Genomic DNA, 25,650 nt, shown 5'->3' on the forward strand with positions numbered 1-25,650 from the left:
AGTGTATCAATACCTGAATATTTGTTCAGTATGGAGTACTTAAGCAATAGTCATAGCAGCAGATGGTAGATATAACAACAATATGAAAAAGCAAGGGCACAAACCATCTGAAATAGTACACAGCACTTGAACAACTGATCCCACAGTGAAGGAAATGTCAGAGAAAATATTTAGAAAATTCATAGTAAAAATATTAAGTGAGCTAAATGAGCATGTAAGAAATAAAACTAGGAAGTATAGGACACAAAAGATCATTTTAATGAAGGGAGAATCTGGAAAAGAACTAAACAGAAATCCTAGAAATGAAAGATTCAATATATACAATTGAAAATTCAGTGGAAAGCATCACCTATAGATTAGACCACTTGAAGACAGATTTTCAGACTCTGAAAACAAAGTATATATCTTAAAAATAAATTCAATAATAAAGAAAAGATGCTGAGTCCATGACAAGAATATTCAATAAATCTGAAATAATATTAAGAAACCAAATATAAGACTCATAGGCATAGACCAAAGGCCCTGAAATATAAACTAAAATAATGCACAATCTTTTCAAGAAAATATTATTAAAAAATTTTCCAAACCTCAAGAACAAGATGGAAATGTAAATACAAAAGGCATTTAGAACCAAAAATTGGTAAGATAAAAATGCATTGTAATTAAAGTGGGTCACATATAGAATAAAGATAGAATTTTAAAAGCCACAAGAGAAAAATTCCGATCACATTTAGGATTTCTACTGATTTCTCATCTTGGATTCTAAGAGCCAAGAGGACTTGCAATAATATACACCAGGGCCTGAAAGAAAAATGGGTATCAACCAGGATTACCATACCCAACAAAATTATCCAGCAGAACTGAAATAAAAACCTGCTATGGTAAGCAGAAACTAAAAGATTTTGTAACCACTAAGGCTGCACCACAAAATAAACTCAATGAAATATTTAATGCAGACAAGAAAGAAAGAAAAAAATCAGAGCCAGTGCAGGGATGCATCTCACTAGAAGAATAATCAATTAAAAGAGGATCAAGTTTGAATTAAGCATTAGAAATAAATCAAAATGGTGGGAAATAAAATTCACCTCTATATAATAACTCTAAAAGCAACTAGTATAAATTCTCTAATCAAAAGACATATATTGACAGAATGGATTAAAAAGTGATCCAACTATATGGTGTTTATCAGAGTCTCACCTTATAGAGAAAGACATCCATAGGCTGAAGGCAAAAGGATGGAAAAATTTATATTAGGCAAATTGAGACTTAAAGCAAGCAGGGGTATGTTATATCAGAGGAAGTCAAAATTAATCAGGAGAGACAAAGAAGGTTATTGCATACTGGATAAGAGAATTATTCAATAACAAGCTAATATGATTATAAATATTTATGCCCCAAACACTGATGCATACTTAAAACAAATAGCTCCTACTATAAATAATCAAGAAGACAACACTACAATAATACTGGGTGATTTCAACACAAGTCTTTCACTATTAGATAGGTTATCTAGACTCTTCAGAACTAAAAATACTATTAATCAAATGAACCTAACAGACATTTATAGAATACAGAATCCTTTGACAAAGGAATTCACTTTCATTTCAGTAGCACACAAAACTTTCACTAAAATAGATAAAATTTTAGGGAAAACCTAAATCTTAGAAAATACAAAAAAATAAGAGATAATTCCTTGCATCCTATCAGGTCATAATGGAATGAAATTAGAGAGCATTGAGATAAAAAATAAAACCCATTTTTTAAATCGGAGACTAAATAATACTCTTCAATGAGGGATAAATCAGAAGAAATCAGTGTAGAAAAAATGTATGAAAAATAAGAAAAAAATACATGATATCAAATCTCTAGACAGCATTGAGTTCCTACATTTAGAAAGATTCCAAATAAATAATCTAATGCTACACTGCAAGACCCTAAAGAAAATAATTAAGGTTAGAACAGAAGTTAATAAAATTGAGAATAAAATAATACAAAGCATAAATGCAACAAGTTGTTTCTTTGAAAAGATAAGATTGATAAACTCTTAGCCAAGCTAACCAAAAGAGAGAAAGAAGACCCAAATCAAAAAATTAGAGATGAAAAAGAAGATATTACCACAGACATCTGAAACCCAGAGGATTATTAGAATCAACTTTGAAAATCTATTTTTTAAAAATATATACTTTTAAAATTTTTAAATTTTAGTTTTTAGGTGGACACAATATCTTTATTTTATTTTTATGTGGTGCTGAGGATCGAATCCAGTGTCCCATTTGTGCTAGGCGAGCACTCTACCACCAAGTCACAAACCCAGCCCTATATGAAAATTTATATTCCAATAGCCTGGAAAGAAGATATTGACAAATTTCTAGAAACATATGACCTACCCAAATTGAACGATAAGGCTATAGAAAACAACCAATATCAAGGATGAGATTGAATTAGCAATGAAAAATCCTCCCAAAAGTAAAGCCCAGGATCAGATGGATTCTCAGGCTAGTTCTACCAGACCTTTCAAGAAGAACTAACGCCAATTCTCCTCAAATTATTTCATGAAATGGAAAGGGAGGGAACACTGTCAAATTTATCTAATGAAGCCAGTCTAACTCTACTGCCAAAGACATACATTATTGGAAAAAAAGAAAACCCTTTAAATAGATGGTGCTATACTATTTGATTGTTCGTAGTAAGAAGTATTTGTTTTTTGTACATCAGTGTTTGGAACAAAACTATTTTTTCTTGTTGAAACCAGGCAAGGACACATCAAGTAAATAAAACTATAACCAATATCCTTGATGAAAATACATGCAAAAATACTCAATAAAACATCAGCAAACTGCATTCAAAAATACATTAAGAAGATAGTGCACAATGATTAAGTGGTTTTAATCTCAGGGGTACAAGGTTGTTTCAACATAAACCAATCAATAATGTAATCCCACATAAATTAAGTTAAGGACAAGAATCATATGATCATCTCAATGGATTCAGAAGAAACATTTGACAAAATTCAGCACCCAAATCATGTTAAAAATGCTGCAGAAACTAGAGGTAGAGGAAACTTACCTCAATATTGCAAAGGCTATATATGACAAATCCAAGGCCAACGCCATACTTAATGCAGAAAAACTAAAAGCCTTTCCTCTAAAACCTGGAACAAGATAAGAATTTTTACTCTCACCACTCTTATTCAATACTTTCATCATGCTTATTTCTACAGTTCTTGAAACTCTAGCAATCAAGAGCCACAGCAATCAAGCAAAAGAAGGAGATTAAGGGGTTACCAAAAGAAAAAGGAGTTGTCAAATATTCTCTGTTTGCTAAAGACATTATTTCTATATCTAGAAACCCTAAAACTTCACCAGAAAACATCTAGAGCTGATAAATAAATTCAGCATTGTAGCAGGATGAAAGATCAACATACAGAAATGAATCACTTTCCTATATGGCAATAATGATCCTATTCACAATACAATCAAAAGCAAAACAAAATAACTTGAGTATAAGTTAACCAAGGATGTGGAAGTCCTCTATAATAAAAACTACAAAACACTGAGTAATGAAATTGAAGAAGAACTTAGAAGATACAAAGACCTCCCCTTTTCTTGGATAGGCAGAATTAATCTTGTCAAAATGGTTATACTACCAAAAAACATTATACAGATTCAATGCAATTGATATCAAAATACCAATTACATTCTTCACAAAACTAGAAAAAGCAGTCCTAAAATTTATTTGAAAGAATAAAAATAGACAAAATATCCAAAACAGTCTTGAACAAGAAGAGCAATGCTAGAGGTATCACAATTATAAACCTCAAATTATACTACAGAGCTTTATAAACAAAAACATTATGTTAGGGCATCAAAACAGACATGAGGACCAATGGAATAAATAAAAAGATTGTATCCACATAGTGATACTCCACAAAGGTGCCAAAAATATACATTGGAGAAAAGATAGTCTTTTAAACAAATGGTACTAGGAAAGCTAGATATCAATACATAGAAGAATGAAACTAGATCCCTGTCTTTTAACCTGCCCAATAGTCAACTCAAAGTGAATAAATGACCTATGCATTAGATCAGAAACTTTGCAACTGCTAGAAGAAAACATAGGCTTAACAAGTCAACATATTGGCATAGACACCAAGTTCCTTAACAGGACCCATAAAGATCAATAAATAAAATCAGGTATCTGCAAATTGGACAGCATCAACTTACAAAGCTTCTGCACAGGAAAGGAAACAAGAGCATGAAGAGAAAGTCTACAGAATAGGAGAATACTTTTTCCAGCCGTGCCTCTGATAGGAGATTAACATTCAGAATATATATATATATATATATATATATATATATATATATATATATATACAAGATCAAAACTTAATAAACAAAAACCAAATAATAACTAAATCAAGAAATGGGCAACAAATATATGAAAAAGTGTTCAATAGCCCTAATAAATAGGGAAATGCAAATCAAAACTATGTTGAGTTCCATCTCACTCCACTAAGAATGGCAATCATCAAGAATGCAAATAATTAATAATTGCTGGTGAAAATGCTAGGAAAAAGATACACTGATACATTGTTGATGTGACTGAAAATTATTTCAACCATTTTGTAAAGCAGTATGGAGATTCCTAAAAAGAATAGGAAAGGAACCAACATATTACCCACTGTCCCACTCCTTAGAATTTATTTTAAAGTACTAAAATCAGCATACTATAGTGATACAGGCAAATCAATATTTATAGCAGTGCAATTCACAATAGCTAAGTTATGAAACCAGCCCAGCTGCCTGGCAACAGTGGAATGGAAATTAAGAAAAGGTGGCATATATACACAACAGAGTTGTACTCAGTAATAAAGAAGAGTGGAATTATGGCATTTGCTGGTAATGAATGGTTTAGAGAAATTTTTCCTAAGTGAATTAAGGCAGAATCTGAAAGTCAAGGGTTGAATGTTTTCTCTCATATGCAGAAGCTAGACCAAAATAAGAAAAAAAAAAGTGTGGGGATGGGAAATCCCGTTAAAATAGAAGGGAGATGAGTGCATTACAGGAATAGGATTGGCGGGGAGTCAGGAGGGATAGGAAAGGAAGGAACTATTACATGAAATTGACCAAATTGTGATATGTACACATATGAATATACCAGAGTGAATTCCATCTTTATGTATATCTATAAAGCACCAATTTTTAAAAGACTGTAAATAAATAGAAGGAAGACCAGTAGAGCAAGAGAGAGAGAGAGAGAGAGAGAGAGAGAGAGAGAGAGAGAGAGAGAGAGAGAGAGAGAGAGAATGAGTGAAATCCCCTGGTCAGATTGATTTTTTTTTCCAATTATAGTATGATTTTCTTCATATATCTAATCTGAGTTTTGTTTCAGTGCCAATGAATCCTGTTGATGAAAATTCATTCATTACTTGAAATAACTTCTTGTATTTTGAAAGGGAAATTTTTTTCTTCACTGTTGCAACCCTGAAGATATGTAGCCAATGACCTTAAACAGCAGGCTTAATAACAATGAGGTAAGTCATTGCTGCACCCTCACACATCCTGACTGTAAAATATCATTGGCAAGTATTAGTCATTTCTCTGCAAATGCAAAACCCTCATTTATCATCGCTCCACAGAAATGATGTGAAAAAGTTAGCACATTTGTCGTTTTATATCCCCCCCTTTTTTCACTACCATTTCTCCCTTCACTACAGAAAGACTTGTTATATGAGCTATTGAAATGTTTCTCTGTTTTCTTATCTGCCCGTTTCTCTGCTTTACTGTAGCTGTACACTCTTCATTCATCTTTATTAGATCTGCAAGAGGCTGAAAAAAGCCTGTCTAGTGTGAAAGTTCTTGTCAATTATTTAAGCAGGGAAAAAGCTCCCTAAGACTGAGAGACTTATAGAATTGTTCTGGTTTCTTTTCCTTGTGTTGTTTAGCCAATCTCTGCTGCCCAACCCCACAATTCAAGAAGGCTCAGATTTTCTTGAAAACCTCATAAATCATGGCACACAAACTTCTACCCTAATTATATGAATTGAAACCAGAGGGAAATGAGAACTCCTCCGATGTTTAATGAGGTGTGAATGGTGGTCTGCATGGACTGGAATGTAATGACACATTTTAAAAACTGGCCTTATTCAGAATTAGACTGATCTCAGCAGACCCAGATGGAAACCAGTCTCATTTTTTAAAAATCTCAGTTCTTTTCTCAAACTTGATAACAAATATTTTTATTAAAGTTTTATTCTTGGGAGCTCCATAATCAATCTTTTTTCAGGGACTGTATTTACTGATGTGCCTAAACTAGAAAGCAGATGGTGCCTTAGGTATCAAGCCTTATCGACAGTTTCCTGGGAAACACAAGATCAGTTTTGGTGGCATATTGGGACCAGGCAAAGGATCTGTTGCCAGGAAAACAGTGAAAAGTGCCATACAATGAGGAAGGACTGAAGCTAAGAACAATAAGCAAAGCACATAGAGACGGATAGCAGAAAGATGAGAGTCTCACCCAAACCATCAGACAAGTCAAGCAGGAGGACCACACATAATACATTAGAGTTGATGTGTTTGCTGGACTTCTGACATTCTGATATTAGAAAACTCTCCCATCCATTAATCTTTTTTTATAGTGTTAGAAATCTTTCTTTTTATAAAATACAACTGAAAAAAATTAAACACTGGAAAAATCGTTAACCTCCAAATTAGAGAACTATTTATTCCTTCCATTTATATCATTTGAAGTACCAGCTAAATAGACTTATTAATTTGCAACAAAATGAATATAGAATCCAAGACTTTTCTTAGACATTTACAAACACAATTGCCTTTACAGAGTGACATCTAAAACACTCTGCATGAGAGTGCTGTGATGAAGAATTTTTTATACGTGACAGTAGAGTGTATTTTGACATATTACACATACATGGAGTATGACTTATTCTAATTAGGATCCTATTTTTGTGGTGGTACATGATATAATGTTGCCCTGGTCATGTATTCACATACAAGCATAGGGAAGTTATGTTCCCCAAATTTTAATATCTGTCCTCTACCCTTCACCACTCCCTTCCCTTCTTCACCTTTGTCTAATCCAATGAACCTCTATTCTTCCCCTCTCCAGCCACCCTTGTTGCAGGTTAGCACCCACATATCAGAGAGAACAAAAGAAGAATGAAATTAGGCCATTTCAGAGTAAATGAATGGAACTGAAGAATATTATGCTAAGTGAAATAAGCTAGTCCCCCAAAAAACAGACTGAATGTTTTCTCTGATATGTGGACGCTAACCCATTCATTAAACTTTATTATAATCATATTTTAAATTTTATATAAGAATGTATTGGTAAAAATTGTGAATAACATTCTATTCAAAATATTTTCTGTTGATAAATTTTCCTTCTGTATTTTAAAATAACTTTTGTAGTTATACTATTTATGTGGCTTTCTAGCTGGTCAAAATGCATAATTATTGACTTATAAGTATTTTACTCTATGACATGGATATGTCTTGCTTTAAACAGTTTTTATGCACTTGGGATACTTTAATTTTTGGCTGTAACAAACCAGAGACAAATTCATGTAAATACTGTTTCTTGAAAATATTGCCAAATTATTTTATGAAAGAGTTGTAACACATTTCAGTCTCAAATGCAGGGCATTTGAAGAGTGCTTTCTGAATTTTAATGAGTATGTGAGTCACCTGGGGATCTTGTTAAAATACAGATTCTGATTCAGTTTCATCTTAGGTGTGGCCAGAGATTCTGAAATTCTAATGAGCTCCCAGGTGATGCCGATGCTTCTGGTTCATGGACCACACTTTCAGCTGAAAGAGAGTAGATTACATGTTCAATGTATTTTCAGTTTTTGATTCTTGGTTATTGTATTTGTAAAGGAGTAATAACAGAATATTATCATTTTTTCTTTTGCTAGTGAGATCAAACAATTGTGCAAATTCCTATATTTTCTTGTTCATTATTGGTTTGTTTATGTGCTTTGTCATTGCTTAAGAAGGACCCCTGATGGAGACAGATAATTGTTTTGCATATCTTAATAAATTTTATGATGCACTTATCATTTAGCATTTTATTTTTATCCTATCATATAGATGGATTAAATTTGATATTAAAAATTTTTAATTATCATTTTACTTTAATGAAAGTTAAAAAACATTATAAATTCTAATATATTTTCAAAGCATATTTCCACATAAAACATATGAACATACTAACTTATAAAGTATTGGTATAAAATAATTAAAGAAATATTAAAACCAATAGGAACAATCTAATAGATAGGTGAGCAAAATAAAATAAATGAGCTATCACTACAAAGAAAAGGAAAATATAGGGCAAGTTTTTAGCATGCTATTGCTAATTAGAATCACAAAAATGCAAATTAAGATCTCAATGAAATTCAGTTTTTAAAATAAAATTTCAAAATGAAGCCTGACAGTACTAATTGTTAGAAGGGTCACAGATTAGCAGGATGCCTTACTCATTACTGATGTGAGTTTAACTTGGTAAAATTGCTTTAGAAACGAATCTAGCACACTCTTGTAATACTGAAAATTCTCATGTCATACACCCTAGCAATTCCATTCTTGTGTACAAGTTCATGAAAAAAATTTTATAACAAGTATCATTTATAGGCATGTGAACAATATCAAAAATATTGGAAATAATACTCATGTCATAGAAAGGTAAGAATGCCACAATATTGCTATGGGATATTCTTATAATGGAATCCCCAAAGAGGTGAAAAAGAATCACAGCTGCTGCTATACAACATGGGTGAAGCTTAGTTAACATAATATTGTGTCTCAAGGGAAGTCATACAAAAATATATTCCATGATAACTTTTATATATAATTCCCAAATTTTAAAAATCAAAATAATGTAAAAAAGAACAAAATCTTTAAAAAAGAAATAAAGCATATATAATTGAGTATAACTCACTCTGAGAAAGGAAATTAGAGAACCACTAATAAATGCAATATTTTGGTTCTATCATAGTTCATAAATTGGAGGATCTACATATTTTATTTGTATATCAAGTCAAATGAGTTATAATGGGAATCTGTGGATTATCAGATGTAAAAAAATATCTGTGATAAAACTACTGGTCATGGAGAGATACCAAGGGAGAAAAACAGAAAACTCTGTCAAATATAAAATATATAAGCTAATATATTACTTTAAGAAGGATAATCAACAATACTAAAAAATTAAAAAAAAAAACAGGTAATGAATTCATCCCAGAAGAAATTAAAGTAGTATGAGAAAGTAAAAAGAACTTCAAAATAAATCTTAGTTCTGAGAACTTTCATTAAAAAAAAAATGAGAACAAATCCTGAATTTTATTGTGTAAGAGGGTAAGAAAATATAGGAGGAACTAAAACAAAAATAGTTGAATATAAAATAAAACCAATCAGAAACATGTTTTAAGATAAGAATAGAACCTGTAGGGAATAATAATGTTATTTGTCTTGGTATTCCACACCAAGTATTTAACTTGTTCAGGAATTGGTTGGAAATACTGAATGACTTCAGGTTTATTATGGGAAAAAATAGTGTATGTACATTAGCTATTTAATATTAAACTCTTTCAAAATATTAATGTGCATCTTTTCACCTTCATGTTAATAATCAACCTGGGACATATTTAATGCTTATTTGAAATCTGGATCTATTTTTTTTTCTTTTTTGCAATGTTGGGCACAAGGTATCCAAGACCTGGTAAGTGTTAGAGAAGTACTCTACCATTAAGTTACTTCCCCAGCCTAAATCTAAATTTTAAATTTTCCACTTAGAAAACCAGTATTCCCAACATTGAATCCAGTAGCCCTTTCTCACTGGTTAATTATAATAGTTCTAACCTATGTAAGCTTCTAAAATACATGAGTGTTTATGAGCTCCCCGATTGTTTCTTTTGCTATTTTCTCATCACTAAGTGAATACAATACTGTATTTATTACTATATCTTTGTAAAACATACTTATATACTCTAGAGAAAGTCAGTTTTTATAATCTAAGTTCTTTTGGATTATACTTAACATTTTTCCCTCATATTTAAAAATTTCTTTTCTGTTAGGCTCCAACAAACTTTTGTTACATATTTCTAGACCCATTGTAGATTTTATGGTATTGTGAGTGGGAGGTATAATATATTTCCAGTTGATTTTGTATATTGATCTTTTATCTACTATTCCTGATGAAGTATTTTAATATCTGAAATAGTATATAGTTGATGCTACAATTTATGTATAGATGACTACATTGTTTGAAAATGAAGACAGTTTTGTTTCTTTCCAATTCATCCACTTCCTTATTGTCTGAGATATCCAGTACAACAATTCAGAGAATTAGTTACAGTAGACTTTTTGTCTTCTTCCTGGTGTCTACAATCTTATCCTATGCAAATTGTTGGCTATAAAATTTTCATGGATACCATGTAGCACATTGTGCAAATTCCCCGTGTTCCTTTTCAACTGTTTAATTACAATTACTTGTTTAAATTTATCAGATGATTTTTCTGTATTTATTGATATTATCATGTTTTTTGTTCATCTATTAATTTGCACATTGCCTTAAGTATTGTGGAAATTGTAATTTTCACTCTTTCCCATTTTTTACAAGAGATTCATATCTGTGTCCATGACTTACTATTGCTATGTGAACTGTGGTTTCTGGACGGATGTGTGGGTTACAGCCTCAACAGAGGCACAGCTGGGAGCAAGGCTACACCTTGGAGCAGAGCTGCAGGAAACAAGAGTTCTAAGGAATCTGTTGTTTTAAGTCACTGAGATCAAGTGTTTTTGATGCAGCACAGCTGACTAAAAATACTTTATTATATAATATCTGTTCCATAATGCTGTATAGTCTTAATTTATAAAGATTTTGAACATTATGGTTTGTTTTTTATACGTATTTCAAATGTAGAGGGTTTCTTTGTTTCCTCTATGTACTGTAATTTCCACTGAGTTGTCTTGAAATATGTTGCATTGCATTATTTCTGGGAATTGCAATTTATTTGATTTTCTTTAATTTACGATAAGGTGAATTTTTATTTTTTAAGCAATTTCTACATACATTTGGAAAGATTTTTTTTCTAATTTTAGAGAACATGGTAGTTCAATACATTTGTGTATTCACATGTAGATAGACACCCATTGAAACTTCCTTCCTTTTTCTGTCATTTCAGGCCTCTTTTTTTTTTTTTTTTTTCTATCCACTTTGTCTCTCAAGTGCTGAAAGTGAAGACTAAAGCTGCTCTAAACATTCTCCTATAATAGTTTCCTAGGATTATCCAACCCAAAGGCCTCAACTTTGTATGTCTGAAAACAACTCAAATCTCTTCTTTCATATTTATGGAGCCCAAGACTCCAAAATCAAGGTTCTGGTAGGGCCATGCTCCCTCTGCAGTCTGTAAGGAAGAATTCTACGTTGCTTTTTCCCGCTATTGGCTCTAGGAGTGACTTGATTTGTAGCAACACTTGAATGTTTCTCTTATCCTCACATGGGGTCTTCTTCTCTGCTTCTGTCTCAGATCTCCCATGGCTTTCTCTAAACACAACTGTTAAATAATGAAGAGTCCACATGGATCTAGAATGGGTTTATCTCAAATAGTTACAAAATCAAAGACCCTTTTTCTAAATAAGGTCATATTCACAGTTCTGGGGTGACTAGGACACAGCCATATCTTTTGGGGGGCCACCATTAAATCTATTCTACAACCCAATATATTTCACCAGGCCAGGAATACCTTAATATAATACTTGGAAAAGGCAATACAAGAAAATGATAGTCCAATTGCTCATGAACTTGAATAAAAGTTTTATAAAGGAAATATTTGCAAATCAGTTATAGCATGATTTTGTTTTAAAGGACATCACAAATTAAATCATTCCTTTCAGGAAGGAAACATGAGCTTACATTTTGAAAAACTTAATCATAATATTTGCTATGGTAACAAAACAAAATAGAAAGCATGTGATCATCACAGACTCTATTCATGATGAAAACTGCAAATATGCTGGGAATTGAAGAGAAATTCCCTGCTATAATAAGGATTGATTTAATTAAAACATATTGAAAGCTTTTCCTTTGCTATCACAAGTTCTATCAACAATACAGTGCATTTCCTTAATACATACAGTGTCTTAAAAAAGGAAAAAAATGGTAAATGTCTTTAAAGGAAGACACAAGAGTGTAATTTTTGCAGATGACATGAATAGGAATAAATCGAATTCAAAAGAATATATAGTTAGGACTTACGGCTTATTAAGTGAATTCACCAGATGGCTGGATAAATGGTCAATACAACCAGTTAATATTCTTTTACTTTACTGGAAATCAACAAACATAAAATTGAATTTTAAAAATGGTGCCACTTAAAAATAGCATTAAAATACTGGGAGGAAATCAATAAAAGATTTATTTTTTTAAAGACGCATTTGCAAGTTAAAGTTTTTTTTTAAAAAAAAAGAGGGGAGAGAGAGAGAGAATTTTTTTTTTAATATTTATTTTTTAGTTCTCGGTGGACACAACATCTTTGTTGGTATGTGGTGCTGAGGATCCAACCCGGTTTGCATGCATGCTAGGCGAGCGTGCTACCGCTTGAGCCACATCCCCAGCCCAAGTTAAAGTTTTTTGACAAAGGATAAGTATACAGGAAATGCATGCAAATCAATTAAAAAATATCCACCCAAGTAGGGTAAAAAAAGCAAAATATTTAGAGGCAATTCACAAATGAGATTATCAAAATGTATAATGAACTGATAAAATGTCTATAAGGCACATAACATCATCACCTATCATAGAAATACACATCTAAATGACACATCTAAAACAAAATTATAAACACCAATATTGGTAAGACTCTGGTTCATGATTGTCAACCACTGCTGAAACTGCTTGTCAATCATATACCCAAATTCATTTTCCATATGTAGATTTGGAGATCTATGTTGGAATCTATGCCACTGCTTTTTCTATCTGGTGGTGGAAGCAAGATCCTCATGGGAGGGATTTTAAATTAGTAATTAATTAATTCTTTTACTAATTTAATTAATTGAATTCAGTTAATGCTTTCCAGTTTGGCAATGCACACCAAACCCTTGGGGGCTTATAAGTTCCCAAGCAATTTTATTTCTCAGAATTCATCCAAAGGACATAATTAAATAAGACCACAGTGATATTTGGTAAGAATTTTCACTGGAGTAGATTTACAATTGCAAAAAAAAATTTAACAATGTTCATTTATAATAAAGTTGTTTGATTCAATAATAAATGAGTAAAATCCTATTTATTCATCAATAATCTTATACAGAAATAAAAATTTAGAAAGAGTTTGCACAATAAAATAAACTTAGAGACATATCTATTCATATAGGTATATCTGTGACAACAAATGAAATGCTAAAGTAATTGAATAGTATATTGGAAAATGTATGGATTTATTTACATTGTACATATATACATGTATACAATGTAAATAAATCTATACATTTTCCATCATATATATTTAATGCATTTATGCATACATATATATGTGTGTGTGTATACATATACACACATATATATATACATATACATACTTTAATATGAATTCAGACTCCTGCTCATTGATCCTCTTATGATTATTAAACAGTAATCTTACAGTAATTTTTATCAAAAGATGTCACCATTGGTGCTATAAATAAATTCTAGAAAGGCTAGTAGTATATATTATAAAATGGTTTTTCTTCTCTACTTGGTTTATTTGCAATCACTAAAGAGTTGTAAGTTTCCAACTTCTGATTTTGATTAGGGATGTGGAATTTCCCATCACTCATCAAAGTTTCTGACTTTCTATTTGACTTTTGGAGGTAGAAGTTCAAAAGAAAATAAAATCCTCTAATCCATAGGTAAACTGAAAGGAAATGGGAAAACAAAGCCTCTAATTTTTTTCTGTCATGTTTCATTGGTTTTTAATGAACTGTTTAAGTTTATTGAGTAACAAAGGCAAGCCAGATGTTTAATGGTCCAATAAAGTAATTAATTGGTACTTCTGGTTTAACAATGTTTCATCTATCAGTCTCCATGGCACAATTTCAAATATACTGAATTGTTTAATTGCATTCACTGTGCCCAGTTAACCCTTTACCAACAACTAATGACAATCAAATATTTCTTATAGGTATAGCTTTTTCTTTCCTTTATGTTATTCTATAGGTTCATATGAATTTAGAATTTGAAATTTTACAATTTTTACCATTCCTACAAAAATTATTATTTTTTAAAGAGAGAAAGAGAGAGAGAGAGAGAGAGAATTTCAATATTTATTTTTCAGTTTTCAGCGGACACAACATCTTAGTTTGTATGTGTGGTGCTAAGGATTGAACCCCAGGCCGCACTCATGCTAGGCGAGCGTGCTACTGCTTGAGCCACATCCCCAGCCCCTACAAAAATTATTAACATCTGATTAATCCTTATAACTGTCCACTCTACTATATATTTTTTTCTTTTATCTGTCTCTTTTGCCATTGTTCTGCCTCTGGTAAATATTGTGCATCTTTTGAAAACTTAAACTTCTCCTGCTTATTTTAATACATGTTTACACTTTCTTCTGTATAAAAGTTTACAAGTACATGTTTACACTTTCATCTCTATCAAAATGTTTGATGGATCACCATGTCTTATAATAGCACTGTACGCTCAAAATGCTGTCGTGAGCCAAACTTGTCAACAATGGGAGCCTGAAGAATGCCTAAGACAACACAGTAGAGAGCAATAAGGTCTACAGAGTGCTAGGAAGTCAGCAAATCTAAACACATTCTGCCTGAGCCAAAGGTATTCAGCAAGACAAAAGCTGTATGTTTGTTACCTGTATCCTGGAAAATAGAATTCCTAACTGAAATATAAGCATACAAACCAGCTTATTTCCTGTCCTGTAGTTGTGTGTATCACTATTGTCAAGTAATGATAAGCACTGCTTCCAAATAGGCACAGACCCTGTTTTCTCTTTCCCCAATAGAATCACCCACTTTGGGATCACAGCTGATCATTTTTCAAAATTTGATCTTTTTCTTTTACGAGGAATTTTCTGACATCTTTATGTCTTCTCCAGCTGATTAATTATATTTTGAGCTGATCACTTATTGTTCCTTTTTTATTACTCAATGTTCATATATTGTCATTGCACTGCAATTATCTATGGATATGCGCTTCTTTATATATGCTTTATGCTTCAAAGGAAAATGAAATGTGGGATCTTTCCCAATAAACCCATGGTACCCCCACTAGTGCCTGCATGGAACCTCCCCTAGTGCCTAGTTTATACTAAATACACACACCTATTTTTTTCTGCTCTTTGATTTTTTATAAGAAAACCAATAACATTAGTATTTTTGTTTAATTTTTTATTGCTCTAAAACCTGGACTCCAGTATGCAGCTGAGCAAAAATGCAGAGTAGTCATCTATTTGTATGTTGCTTGAGTTTGCTGGTAGCTTTTTGCCTGTTGAAAGTCATCTGAAGACATTAGGTTATTTTAGTACCCAATGAGCCTGTGGATTATGAGTAGAGCCAGAATTAAGACTTTTGGCTTAGTTTGAAAGAATTTTGTTAGCTGTGCTGCAAGTTAGTGGAAACTCTGGTCCAAATCACTTACTATAAGATTTTAGAAATATGATATGCCATTTGTTATTCTTTTCCAGTATATTCAGAGAAGTCAATAATACCTACATTCACAAGATGCTGTGAAAGTAGTATTAGGCACTTAGAGGGTTAACATAGTACTCAGCACATGGTAAGCATTTAGCTTCCTCTTAAACCCTCCAGCCCTTGCCTTGATGGCTGCAGCCACTCTTTGAGCATCCAACAGCAACCAGATCCTATGAATCCTATCCTAGATGTCAGGTTCACTGCACAATATTATTGGGATGTAAGCCAGGTTATCAGCATTTTAAAAGTTTTACAGAAAAAAATTTCAACTCATTGTTTCACCTGAATATTTGCCAGTGAGACCTCATTCAGTTCCAGGGCTGTAGGCCACTTAATATTCCAAATGAATTCCTTAGGAACAAAATCCCAGTAAGGACACCAATGTAGCCTTGGAATATTTTTTATAAAAAAGGACAGCACTTCTTCCCAAGAGAACAATAATGCTGCAATTACACTTGATGCTGACACACCTGTGGACTCAAGATGAGGCAGGTAGGGTTGGGACCTGAACACCTTAGGATGTGTTAATTTTCTGGACATGTCGAGTTGGAGTCGCTCACTGAACATCTTTAAATGGAGGAGCAGTCAGTAGAAGACTTCAGCTCAGAGCACTTGGAAGATGCATACTAGAAAGGAGAATAACTGGGAACTTACTTGGAGGGGGCATTTTTCTTTAGTCCAAATATACTACCCTGATGTTCACTGGTCTGAATTTTTCTGCTTCTAGAAATTCATGAAAAGCATTTGGACAATAAATAACAAAGCCTTATAAAACAAAACGAAACAGCAATAACAACAACAACAACAACAACAACAACAACAACAACAACAAAAAACAGCTCCCAGCTGTTTTTATGCTGAGGCAGGAGAACAGGTGCTGAACAAACATAACCAGAGGCCCCTATTTAGTTACTTTCATAAAAAACCAATCTTGTCCTATGTCTTGAGATGACAGTATCTGACCAGCCCATGCATTTGAACACACCTTAAATTTATCAACAGAGATAGAAAAATATATTATACATCTAAGAGCACCTGGAATATCACAAATATTTCTGCCATTACTTTTTGTTCCCATTTCAAAAACAACATTTCTTCAGAAAAGTGGTTCTGCATTCTCTTTATTTTCTTTTTATTTTTCATTCTTTCAGTTTTATGTATTAGGATATATTTTGATATAATCACAAAAGCATGGAATATAATTTTCTCTAATCCAATCCAGATAATTTGCCCTTCCCCCTGCTCCCTTATTCTGTTCCCCTTGGTCTACTTTACTGATCTTTCTGTAATTTATTTATAGTTTTTTTTTAATTAGTGTCTTGTGGAGCTACTTGATGTTGGTACGCACTGTGCTGTATGAATGTATGTACACAGGAAATTTTGTCCAGATTCATTCCTTAACAACAAATTGACCCGCATATTCCTGTGACTCATATTCCTGATCTGGCTTGTTATCATCATGAAATGCCTGGTGCTCTTGGTATTGACTTTTCTACCATGTTTCTGACTTCTGTGTCAAATATATTATAGTTCAATCCATTCTCACTCTTAACACATCTAAAAAAAGAGAAAACCTGTTGGTTGTCAAACATAAATGTAGATGGGAAAATGCATTAAATGTCTAATATATATCTTCATTCCAATTTATTAACTTGCTGAGAACAACTACCATGAGGAACAATTCAACTCTCCTAAGCTTCCATATAAACAATTTTAGAAGAGAATCTATTCCAATGTGTTTCCTTTGTGGTAGGCTAATGGACGTCCTTAGCATGCTTATGCAGCTGTTGAGAATGCCTCAGCTTTATGGAGGAATAAACAATCGATCAACTGTGTTATCTATCAGTCTCTATAACTTACCTTCCATGACTACTGCACCTGATTAGGTTCTCTACCACTTGATCTATGTGTTGTCCATGTCTCTGAATTTAATATAGTCTCCTCTCCTAGAATCAGAATCAATCACATAAGTATTAAACTTCTGTTTTTGTAAAATTTATGATCTTAGTATAATAGATGGGATACTTTTCCCTTCCTGGTATGTAAGAGACCATACACTTGGAGCTATTGGTAAGGCATGTGTTAGTGCCTTTTAGAAATCATATCAAATGCAATTTTTAAGAAAATTAGAAGACTAATTAGATAGAGGAAATTGCAACATTTTCTTAGTGGTCTGATGAGAGCACATGAGTGGATAGCTGCCATTTGTATTACAATCTGTCTTTTAACCATATAGTTCCTCAGATTTTAAGTCAGCATTAAATACAGTTATTCAATTTTAAAACCAAAATGGTTCTTGAAGATAGCCAATCTCTCATTTAAAAATGAGGACACTGAGATCTGTTGCCATTCAAAAAGTGAATAGTAAAGCTGGTTATAGAAATCGCATCTCTTGTACTTTCAGTTTAGGATTAAGGGTTGGGAAGTTATTAATAATTGATAAAACCACCAGACCAGAATAATGCAGAGCACATTAAACAGATGTTACACAGAATTTTTCATAGCTATAACTTTTTAAATTGTTGCATTGTTTCATTTAAAAGGAAAAATGCATATATTCTTATGTTTGTTTATATATATGTACATATATATATGTATATATATCTTTGTGCTCATTTATATTTTCACACATATTGCATAGATGTCATCTGTACAATGACATGACTTATAACAATGCCTTGAAGCTTTCCCCTAATAAACATTAATGAGGAATATTTTCAAATATGGATACCTACAATTATTTTTTTAGAGATTTTGATTCAGGTTTTGGATGGAGTCTGAAAATATTCATTTTGCCCTCTCTGGATTCTGATGTGGATACCATGGGATTCCTTTAAGTGGCATTTTTGTTTTGTTTTTTAAAGAAAGAGAGAAGAGAGAGAGAGAGAGAGAGAGAGAGAGAGAGAGAGAGAGAGAGAGAGAGAGAGAGAGAGAGAGAATTTTTAATATTTATTTTTTAGTTCTCGGCGGACACAACATCTTTGTATGTGGTGCTGAGGATCGAACCCGGGCTGCAGGCATGCCAGGCGAGCGCGCTACCGCTTGAGCCACAACCCCAGCCCTAAATGGCATTGTTTTATAAGGCCTCTTCATACTCTGATTACGAACAAATCTATGATTCCTAGTAGCACCTTTGCACTGGCAAACCAGCTTATCCTTAGGTCCCACAGGCCATTGGCCAACTACAGAAATAGGAAGAAGTATCTTTACACCCTTGAGAATTTATATTTTGTAATGCCACCTTTTAGATTTGAATTGAAAAGACCCAGGAAGCCACATGATGACAGCTGAATACCAACAACATGTGTGTATAATATCCTGTTATAATTTATCTCCATTGTTTTAAACTCAAGGGTTGGAAAGAATGGATGGGGTCCTGGATTTTAAAACAAATGAACAACAGATTTACTCTATTTACAGCTAAAACATGCTCTATTTATAGGTATAAGGTTTTACAGAAACCTCCCAAATTTTAGATCTTTCTGTGCTTATTTTATATAATGAAATATGTAATTATTTTTTCTTTTTATTTTAAGTTTTGATATGGACTAGAGGAAAAAAGGGGAGAAAAGTAGCTACCCTTCTGAGTCTGGTTTGATTTTTAAGGATTGATGAGAATGAAAACTTCGACTTTCAAGGTTGACTTTATTTGGTTATTTTCTAAATAGTCAAGAACCAGAGTGATGAGTATTAAAGGGGTAAGTCAGGAAATATAGCTCCCTATCCATTCTGTCATGGAGTTTGCCCAAAGTTTGATGCTCTTAGCATTTTACACAGAGGACATCCTTTGGTGCTAGGGACTCAGAATTGAGCATATGCTGCATTTTAAACTTCTGCAATGTCAGATTCCATCAGAGTCCACTATTTACATACACAATCCTAAAAAAAGCAATAACTCTGTTGCTCAATAAATCTTGTCTTTTATACATTACATCAAGGTTCCAGTCATTGACAAGACAGTTAGACCAGCCCTGAGGCAATCTCTCCTTGCTTTTCAGCACTTGTTTCTGATTTATTTATTTTTATTTCCAGTTTGTTATAGTTTCTATCTGGAGTCCTGCTGGGTAGCTCCATTTATCCAAGTTTCTTACATTAAATTTTACCAGAGCAGATTAAATTGAAGCTGTTGCCTTCTAGATGAAAGAAGATTTATGCTGCTGTCATCTCAAAGAGTCAGATTGTTATCATAGGACCATTTAAATCAGTGGTGGAATTAGAGTTCCTAAGAGATCCTAGTGGTGTATTAACTATCCAAAATTATGGAATCCCCTTCCAACTTGTAATCAAGCTCTGTTTCTCCAGTATGTTTTTTTTTCTCAGTATGGTTTTAATTCTTCCTGAAACACAGATAATTTCTCTGTCTCTGACCTCTTGTCATTATATGCCATATCTATTTCTGGAAGGGAAGTCAAAATTACACAAAGCTGTTCGCAGTTTAGTCGTGCTGAAGGAAGGTCTGGTATAACCTAGGCAGCCTGAACACTGAGTTACGAGCAACTGGGAAGAGATCACCCACAGAAATAAATACTGGTTAGCATAACACAGATTCTACAGATAGGTTCACAGTCCATAAAGGTTAAAACAAGCCACAAGTAAGATTTTTAGATACTGCAAGGCCAAATACAAGATATGAATGGAGATGAGAAGACTTGGTGAGTTCTTACGTGTCTGAAAGTAATGAAATAAATGGGGACTGAGCAAGCCTTCTAAGTCAGCTGTAAATGGTGATAATTTAGGGATGAAGTATGTAGCTTTTCTTTCTAGGTAGAGTTAGTAAGGTTATCAATGTACTGGCAATGTTTTATAATCTAAGAGGAAAGGGTATGCTCTTTCAGAGTTGAGTTATAGATGGCAGATACAAGGAAGAGTTTCAACCTAAAGAAAACATTTGAAATCTCTAGAGAGGCCATGAAGATCAATTTAGCATTCTTGCTAAGTGACTTCAAGGAAGAAGACAAAAGATGCTTTGGTGGATAGTTAGGGTTATTTGGGGTCTATTACATCAGCACAATCTCAGTGAAGATATTTCAATCATATATACTGGTTTTTCATCCAAAGAGTGGGAGACATCATTTGGCATCCATATCAATTTATCTGAACATCAACATATCTCTGCCCCTTCCTTTTGCATGTATAAAAGCCTGAGGTTACACATAGACACACACATCGGAAGACAACAGCTGAGATTGAAACAGCTCATTCCCCACAGGGACTTAGAGTACAGAAGACTCTCTGAGGTCCTATTGATATCGTTAATTATTGTTTTATTACCAAGAAATATTGAACTCTGTATATTATGCATGTATTTTCCACATGTATATGTTATTAGTGTGCCCCATATGACATTGTCTCTATTATCCCATGCAGTAATATAACATATAGATCACACTTAATTTATGTTTTGATTTTGGCCATTATAGATCCTGTTTCATTAGTTTGTTTGTTTTAGACTTTTAGTTTAGTTACTAAGAGCAGCTGCTTCAATCAAATTGCCTGGATAAAATGCTGAGGCAGCCATTTTTTTCAGCTGTGTGATCTCCTGAGCAATTCACTTAATCTTTCTAAGACTTAAATTTTCAAACTATAAAATTGGAATAAGAATAATACCCACCATGAGATTATTGTGGAAAATAAATACAGCAGTTTATATGTGGCAATTAGAACAAATTAAATGTTAGTCAAATTGAAGGTATCATTCAATGTTATTGGAATTGCCTATTAATTTAAACATCTCCATTCTACACAAGTGAAACAAAATATAATTATAATAATCATAAAGAAGACAACATATATATCACTATGTCCCCAACACTATCATCAGACCTCCGTGTACTTGTTAACTGATTAAATTGTCAAAACAATTTTGATATTGTGACTTTACTCCTAGCCTCTACACACTCTACACATGGGAGTAGGAAGACCAGGACATGCTGTCCTTCTTTGTAAGCAGGCAGGCCTCTTTCTGCTTTGGTACTGTTTCTTAAATGGTGGGGCTTGTTGTTGTTGTTGTTGTTGTCAGTTGTTTTCCATTTCTGAATATGAAATAAAGAAACAGAAGACGAAACTTTTTTCTCAAAATTAAAAAAAAAATTATTTGCTTTTTCTTTTCCAAAGTCAATCAGAGAGGGGTGTAGAAACCAGACTCTAATATTCTTATTTGGTTTGTAAGTCTGTCAGGATTTCTATGAGAAGCCAGATTCATTGCACTGATTTAACCAATCTTGGTTTTGCCTCAGCAGCAAAATAATGTCAAAAGACACCTGCTTGACTTCAATTCTGCTGAAACTTCTCTGCTATGCTCTGAATATGGGGTTTGGCCTTGCAACAGTTCAGTTCCTGCATGCTCCCTCTGGGGACATGTCAGCTCCCTGAGCTCTTATTTCCTTTGCTAGGCTCCAGAGAGATATCATCATGGACGCCTTCTGTTCTTTGGAAGGGTGTAACTTGGATTGAATATTGGTTATTATTTAAGCTTCTCTGCTCTGTGAATTGAATTGCAGGGTTTTTTTTTTCATTTTAAACCTTTTTAAAAATAGTTTCCTGTGACTTAGATATTCTATTTCTAATGATAGATTTTATGTCTCCGAAAATCTCCAAAGTTGTAACAGTGAAACTTGCAAAAACTTCAAGTTTTGCAGCTGAATCTTTAGGAGTGCGTAGCTTTAATGTTTAATTGTGTGACACAAATGCAATTTTAAAAATAAGCCATATTTATCTCACCATATGGCGTGTGATGCTTTCAGTCTCTCCCAGTTAGTCACTAACTGCCTATAAAAGACCATGATGCAAGACATTTTTGCCTGGGCATAATTCTTATTTGATTGGGTTTTCATTTTATGCCACCTGAATCTTCTTAATTTCTCTTCATTAAAACGTGTCCATTTAAGATGTAGGGCAGGAGTAGTGCTTATTGTTGATTGTCTCAACCAGGTGTATCATCCACTCCCTGTTCATTTCAAGGAATAAATTACCGGTAGGCTAGGTCAAATAAGATGAAGCCTGACCTAAGTGACACTAAGTACAGCAAAGCAGTGAGCTTGTCTGACCCACCAGTTCAGGGTTTGAACAAATCACTAGAAAAAGCCTATGATTCTATTCAGTGAAAATGGGATAACATGTAGAGGCAAGCTGTTCCCTTCTTTGGAAGTACAACTCAAACAACAGTTCCACAAGAACTGCCTGTTTCCTTCTCTACCACTCTTTTACCCTAGATTAAAAAATAATTTCTTTTTCTACAAAGACCCATAATCCCTAGAATAATAATTACAACAATAGCCATTTGAGGGTTTGCTATGCACAGATCAATCATTTTTTTTCAACCCAAAACATTAAGTTTTATTTTAAATTACTATAAATCTCAAATCGCAATGTCTAGAATATGAAAAAAAACAGTAAAGGGTTCTTGAAAGCAAAAAATGATAAAGGGATAATAAATGAGATGGGATATTAAAATATCTCCTTTTCTCATAGCTTTACATTTTCCAATTTATTCTGACATCTATTTCAAAAAAACAAACCAACCATCAAACAAACTGGTTTTTCCCTCTTCCATGATATTTCAGAAGTATTATCTTTTTTTTTTTTTTTCACTTTGTGTGGTCATTACTAATGACTGCAAGGTTAATGGTGACTTCTCTAGCAGTTTCAAAAATCCTTATCTCTCTGCCCCAGTTGGAATGGCCAAGCCTTAACTCCTGGAATAGAATCTGAGCAGTGATCTCCCTATACCACAGCTTTGCTTATCACATTATACACTCTGGGTTGTATAAGCCTTATTCATTTTACCATTAAATTTAAGACATTTCTTTTTCTGATGTGAAAAGAGATCTTTTAAAATCTATCTGTCAATTAAAGATCCTGAGCCTCACCCTTATCAAGTTGACATCTTCCTTATAATGTTGGGATGGAGTTGTAGTTCAGTGGTAGAGCACTTGTCTAGCATCACAAAAATGTGAATGATAAAATAAAGGTAGTGTCCATTTATAACTAAAAATTTTTTAAAGTGATAATTTTAATGCTCTTTTAATACTTAACAATATAAAAGAACACAAGCTTGAACATCTGGTAAAAGTAATAAGTGAGCCAAGTGTGGGGGTGCACATTCGAGCAACTTGAAAGGGTGAAGGAATTCAAATTCATAGACAGCCTCAGGAATTTAGCAAGGCCCTAAACAATTTATTGAGATCTTGTCTCAAAATTAAAGAAAAAGGACTGGGGAGATTGCTCAATGGTTATAGCATACCCAGATTCAATTCTTGTTACCAAAAAAGGGGGAAACAGTGAATGCTTAAATTATGACATAAGAATTTAATGGATTAATTAAAACTGATGGTATAGATGCTTATTTTTTAGTAGGAAAGGTTTTTTTTTACTATATATTTCTGTGACTGTTAAGATAAAATTTATAATCTGAATTTTGAATACACATTGTCTTAGTCTGTTTCCCCTGCTATAACAAAACACCTTCACCAGGGTAAGTTATAGAGAACAGAAATTTATTTTTCACAGTTCTGGATGCTGGGAAGTTCATGTCAAGGTAAAAGCATATTTGGTCTGTTGACAACTTGTGACATCTTGCTATATCCTCACTTGGCAGGAGAAACAAAAGGAAAAATGTTGTATTCTCACAAGGTATAAGGAGCAGAAAGTGAAAAGGCACTGGCCCTTTTATAAAAGAAGAACCTTTAAGACTTAGACCACCTTCTAAATTCTACATATCTCAATAATATCACCATAGGGTTTAATTTCTACATATGAATTTTGAATGGAAACACACAGTCAAACCATAGAGGCATACACACACACACACACACACACACACACACACACACACACCTCTTAATATATATAACGTCATCTAAATTAAATACCATGTTCATAAAAGTGAGTATTAAAGGTACATGTCTCTTTGTAATTGGATTACGTATGCATCTAAAGATTTTACTTGCTATCCTTTTCCATGTTCTTCAAATGCTTAAAGAAAGTCATTTTTAATCAGCAAGTTTTTTAAAATTTTTTTAGGGCTGGGGATGTGGCTCAAGTGGTAGCGCACTTTGCCTGGCATACGCGAGGCACTGGGTTCGATCCTCAACACCACATAAAGATAAAATAAAGATATTGTGTCCACCTAAAACTAAAAAATAAATATTAAATTTTTTTAGTTGTTGCTGGATCTTTATTTTACTGATTTATATGTGGTGCAGAGAATTAAAATTAAACCCAGTGCCTCACTAATGCTAGGCAAGCACTCTACCGCTGAGCTACAACCCCAACCCTTAATCTAGAAGTTTTAAGATCAAAAATAATCATGGAGATTTTACATGAGAAACTATTTTGGAGTCCATTGGTAACACTGCTACCATTATGGATACAGGTTGCCATTTATTAAGAACTTGGTAACATGTGATGATCACATATGTTTGTTATTTTAATGTAAACAACAATTTTACTATTTTGTCTCTTAATCAGAAGAAGATGCTGAGGAAAAAGGTAGTTCAGTGTATGGTACTAAATTACCCTCCTTACCCAGAGCTTCTGACTCTACACCCTTTATATGTTGTGAGTGTATGTGTAGGAAGTATGTGTGTCTTGACCTTGCTAATGAAGTAGAAATACTTGCAAGAAGAAGCGTCACTCATCAAGCACTTTCAAGACCTATTTTGGTATCAAGAATCTCTCTTTTTATATGATGGTATTCTTTTTTTTCTAATCTCTCATCTGTGCCGTACACTCGATGATAGTTATTTTTCAATCACAGTCCTAGATATCTGCTACTTTGCTACTCAGCATGGAATCAGGGAACCAGCAGCTCTGCCATCACTTGGAAACTTGTTGAAATGCTGCATCCTGGCCCATCCTCTATCTGCCTTGTACTGCAGAATTTGAACCTGCATTTGAAAAAGGCCCAAGGTGATGAGGATGCACATTGAAATCTAAGAAGCTC

At 33.2% G+C, this 25,650-nt stretch overlaps 1 long non-coding RNA gene across 1 annotated transcript in view; it reads right to left on the reverse strand.

The window, feature by feature from the left end:
* Nucleotides 1–6,697: 6,697 nt before the first annotated feature.
* Nucleotides 6,698–25,650, reverse strand: part of LOC144366246 (uncharacterized) — a 120,818-nt gene continuing 101,865 nt past the window's right edge. The window contains exon 5 of the long non-coding RNA XR_013425235.1: nucleotides 6,698–7,829. This is a non-coding gene — a long non-coding RNA (uncharacterized LOC144366246). The remainder of the gene's footprint in view (nucleotides 7,830–25,650) is intronic.

This window comes from Ictidomys tridecemlineatus, chromosome 1 (assembly GCF_052094955.1).
Source record: "Ictidomys tridecemlineatus isolate mIctTri1 chromosome 1, mIctTri1.hap1, whole genome shotgun sequence".
Lineage (NCBI taxonomy): Eukaryota > Metazoa > Chordata > Mammalia > Rodentia > Sciuridae > Ictidomys > Ictidomys tridecemlineatus.